Genomic DNA, 5,182 nt, shown 5'->3' with positions numbered 1-5,182 from the left:
AGGGCAACAATCCTAAGGCAGGAAGGAACTTGCCACTCAGGAAAAGTAGAAAGCCTGAATGTCTATAGTGTATTGAGTAAGGGAAAGAATAGTACGTGGAGGTATAAAGGTAGGGGCTTAAGGCCATGGTAGGGAACTCTGTGTGGAGAAGAGATCTGAAAGGTGGGTGGAATACGGAAGATCTTTGATAACTCCAATGTCAATTAAATACATTATACTGACAACTCATTAAATGCCTCCTGGCACTTTCACCATCAAACATGTTCTTCTGTTTAAATAAAAATCCATCCACTTTCTTTCTTTTTTATTAAATCATAGCTGTGTACATTAATACTATCATGGGGCACAGTGTCCTATTTTTATATACATTTGAAATATTTTCATCAAACTGGTTAACATAGCCTTCATGTCATTTTCTTAGTTATTGTGTTAAGGCATTTATGTTCTACATTTAGAAAGATTTCTACCTTCTGGTACAAATGTTCTAAAGGTATTCTTGATTCCTCCCCTTTTTTACATTCCACATATAATAATTCTCTAAGCTTTATTGTCCTCTCTAACTTAGGTCAGGCTCTGATCATTTTTCACTTTGAATAACTACAACAGTCTCCTAATGGCTCCTAATTTGCTATGATACTTTGCACAGGTTACTTCTCTAAGCCTGACTTTCTCAACACGAAACATATTATTATCTTTAACTCATAAAGTTACCATAGGAATTACCGTATTTCCCCGAAAATAAGACCTACCCCCAAAATGAGCCCTAGCAGGATTTCTATGCATTTGTTAAATATAAGCCCTACCCTGAGACATAGTGATGGGTGTGGCTATGCATAGTGTATCTGCACAGCCATGCCATGCATTTTGGTGTGGAGAGGAAGACATCCCCTGAAAATAAGCCATAGTGTGTCTTCTAGAGAAAAAATAAATATAAGACGATGTCTTATTTTCAGGGAAACACAGTAAATGAGTTACTGGATGTAAAATACTCAACACAGTAAATAAATACTCCACAAATGTCTGAATTGTCTCAAATTACACTGATTTCAGTCTCATCCCCCATTTTTTCCATACTCCAACATGTAAAACTTAAATTCCTCTTCAATGCATCTTATTGCTTTTATGTGAAAACAGGAGCAGAATAGGGGAAATTTCTGCCTCACATAATTATGTTCACTGTAATAATCTACTTTTGAAAAATTTAAATTCAAATGAGAAGACAGATGCTGAAAAGTCATTGAAGCTTACTAGTAGTAATGTGATGGTGAAAAGCCACTGCCCCCTCCAAACGGCTCTGGTTTTGCCTTTCTGAAGTTTGTTTATTCAGCTTTTCCTTCTATCTATCTTATGAGCTGCCCTCGTATTATTCCCAAAATAACTTTTCTTTAGTTTATGTTAAGAAAAAATTTACTTCCTGCCACTAAGATTCCAGCCTCATACCTTTAAGTTCTTTCATTTTATATAACCTCTGGAATAGATTTTCTTAATTTTTGTTATTCTCCAAAGACCTACCACTTTGATTTTAAGGATTTTTTAAAGTACCAATTATGATAAAATAGCTATTATTATGAAGAAAAACATACAATGACAAAAAAGTAAGGAAGTTAAAAGTTCAAAAAAATTTCAAAAAATATACAGCAAACTATTAATAATAGTAAACTTGTCTTTGTTGAACTGTAATTAGAACATTTGCCAAACCTCCTCACAATCACCTAGCTTCTTCAGAAAGAAAGAAGTTATATTTTATATTAACTTCTTTCTTAAGTTCTTTATATTAACTTCAAGTTTATATTTCCAGAGAAGCTCCTCTTTAAATTGATGTTTTATTTTTAAGGCTGTAACTCAGAAACTTTCTTTTCTTCCCTTCACTTATAAAATTCTAGAGGAAAACAACTAAATAAACTCTACAAATTAGTAAGGATGGAACAAGATACATGAGCTATTGCTTCTAGACCCAAGTGGAACTCATATTCTCCTAAACTATTCCAAAAGATAGTTCTCCAATAATAAACTTCATCTGCTCTGTCTAAGAACACTTTGGTTATTCTCTAAACTGGAGAGGGAATGGAATAAAGGAAGTAAAGAGTATAGGAATTACAGGTGGCCCTCTGAATCTGAGGTTTTGTATCTCTGGATTTAACCAACCATGGCTTGAAAATATTTAAAAAGTAACAATACTATATAACAACAACACATAATACAAATATAACAAATTCAGAATAATGCTATTTACATAGTATTTGTATGTACTGGGTATTACAAGTAATCTAAAGATTATTAAAGTATATGGGAGTATCTATTCAGATATCCAAAGTATCTAAATTATATGGGAGAATATGCAAACACTACACCATTTTATAGAAGGTACTTGAGCATCTCTGCATTTTGATATCCACAGGAAATGTGAAAAAAGTAGAGTATGAAGAAGGTAGAGGAATGCCTGGGACCAATCCTTGGCAGATACCAAAGGACAACTGTATTGTCCAAGTGGAACAGAGAATCTGTTCCAGAGATGGAACAATATCAACAGGAATAGAATAAGATTTCTGAGAAAAACCTTATTTGAAGAGTTTCATTAAGTATGCTAAAAATAATATCCTTAGTAAAACAAGGCAAAATAATAATATCCTTAGTGCCATCAAACACAGTCCTTTGGCCAAAAATAAAAAATACTACCCACTAATCCACATACCCACAGTACAAAGCATTATTCTAGGTATTTGGGATTCAGTGCTAAACAAGGCAAGACCTTATTACAATGAGACATTATGAAAAGTTATCAACAGAATAAGAAAATTATCAACTGAACAATTTCAAGTTATTTCACATATTAAGACTATAGAGTGGACATCACCAAAATGGAGTAGAAGCTATCTGGCTTTGCTATTGCCACAAAAAGCCAAAGCAAATGTCCAATGCTAAGACGATTACATCACCAGTAATGTCCCAGAACTCAAATCTGAGAGTGAGATAATCCCCAGGACAATAGATGAGTGAAAAATTCTGAGGAGACAGTAGAAGAAAAATTCTGAGAAGACAATAGAAATTGAACTTCTGCATTTGTGATGCCCCTTCCCCGTGCTTCTGGGTACCCTGTAGAAAATTCCTCTTGGAATCCTGGTTTCTGCACTGAAAAGAGTGAAATGGAGGTGGATTTCCAGCTTTCCCAACATCTTGGATTCCTTCACAGGCAAATGTTGTATCTCAATCCTGGGAAGTATGGTGAGTGCCTGCAGGAAGATAAGCCTCTGAGGGCAGCTTGAGACAAATTGGGGAAGTGGGATTTGACATCTTAGCATGTGAAATTGTACTTTTTATTTCAACCAAAGATGTCAAACCAGAGTTCAGCAGCAGTTTAGCTCAAGGAGGCATGCTCCACAGGTACCTTGGGCAGGAATACCTAGTCAGCCTTCTCACATGGCCAGGTATTATTCCCTTTGGTGGCCCCTCTGCCACTCTCAACCTGGGATGGGTAGCACTGTAAACACTTATAAGAGCCCAGACAAACCTGAGCGTAAAGCATCATCTAGTTCTGAAAAGGAGTCAATGATCTAGGGTTAAGGAAATTTAACAAGTAGATTATAAAGAACCTCTGAGCAAATACACCCAAGGAGAACCAAAACAAACAGGAAAAACTGGAATAAGTAACGAATCTTTCTTTTATTCTTTTTCCTGACAGAGTCTCAGTTTGTCATGTTCAGTAGAATGCCCTGGCATCACAGCTCACAGCAACCTTAAACTTTTAGGCTTAAGTGATTCTTTTGCTCAGCCTCAGTTGGAACTATAGGCACCCACCATAATGTCTGGCCACTTTTTTTTTAGAGACGAGGTCTCACTCTGGCTCAGGCTGGTCTCAAACTCCTGGGGTCAGGCAATCCAACTGCCTTGCATGAGCCACTGCGCCCAGCCAATAACAAATCTTTCGATGTAAAGACAATAATGTATGTCCACAAGAAACAACAGCAAACAGAGAACCATGATGTCTCCAAGTAAGTGAAGGAAGACATCAGTAACCAATTCTAAAGAGATATAATATGTGAGCTCACACATTAAGAATTAAAAATAGAAGTTCTAAGGAAACCAAGCAACTCCCAAGATAACATGGAAAAACAATTCAAAAATTTATCAAAGATTTATCAAAGAGATTGAAATAATAAAAAAAAACAAAACATGAATCCTAAAACTTAGAAATATATGTGCTGAACTGAAAAATGCATCAGAGGCTCTCAGTAGAATGGATCAAGGAGAAGAAACAATCAGTGAGCCTGAAGTAACTAAAAGAAAACTTATGAGAAATGATTCATAATTTTGGTCTGGGGATTTTTTTGGGTAAAACCTCAAAAGCATAAGCATAAGATTTTTTTGGGTAAAACCTCAAAAGCATAAGCAACAAAACCCAAACTATATCAAGCTATAAAGCTTCTACATAGCAAAGGAAGCAATTGACAAAGTAAACAATTTAAAGAATGGGAGGCAATATTTACACACTATCCACCCAACAAAGGATAACTGGGATACATATAGAACTTAAAAAAAACCAAATACAGAAGAACCACCACAGTTGACCACTTCTGTACAATGACCACCTAAAGTTGACCTAATTTTCATACAGTGGATACAAACCACATGTTATCAATGAAGATAACTTCTTCAATACTGAAAGTTGTATCCTGACTACTTGGACCACGACCAATAATATTAATTTACTTTCTATAACTTAACATTGAGTCCACTCTACACCAAGGGGTAGAAGGTGTGGGCTTTGGCACTTAGTTGTATTATTTTTTTTCTTTAGTATAAGTTCTTTTTTCATGTTTTATTATTATCTAATATATTTAGAGGCCTAATATCTTATTGTTTAAACCCATGTTGCAGAAGATTTTCTTTTCCAATGTGAGGTTCTGATCTGAATTGTATACACAGCCTACAATTACCAAAAAATTTATTGAGATATGATGGCCCAAAGGAAAGAACCCAAAGAGATAACATTGAAGGAAAAGGTTGATCATCTACACTTTATGAAAAGCAGAAGCCAAAGAGAGATGGTGGAACATTTTGGTGTTAGCAAGACCACAGTTAGCAACATTCAAAAACACAAACATGAGACCTTGGAGAGATAAGGTGAATAAAGTGGAGACCTACAGCAGAAAAGGAGAAAAATTTCCCTCAATGAAGTCAATGA

The 5,182-nt window shown here is 35.3% G+C and overlaps 1 protein-coding gene across 1 annotated transcript in view; it reads right to left on the bottom strand.

Annotated features, from left to right (window-relative positions):
• ARL6 (ADP ribosylation factor like GTPase 6) overlaps window positions 1-5,182 on the bottom strand; it is a 31,633-nt gene that overhangs the window by 19,471 nt on the left and 6,980 nt on the right. The gene's annotated exons all lie outside the window — the stretch shown is intronic.

Source organism: Otolemur garnettii, unplaced genomic scaffold (genome assembly GCF_000181295.1).
Source record: "Otolemur garnettii isolate 467f Iridium unplaced genomic scaffold, OtoGar3 scaffold00009, whole genome shotgun sequence".
Taxonomy (NCBI): domain Eukaryota; kingdom Metazoa; phylum Chordata; class Mammalia; order Primates; family Galagidae; genus Otolemur; species Otolemur garnettii.
The sequence above is the reverse complement of the archived record's forward strand: the minus strand, read 5'-3'. Positions and strand labels throughout refer to the sequence as shown.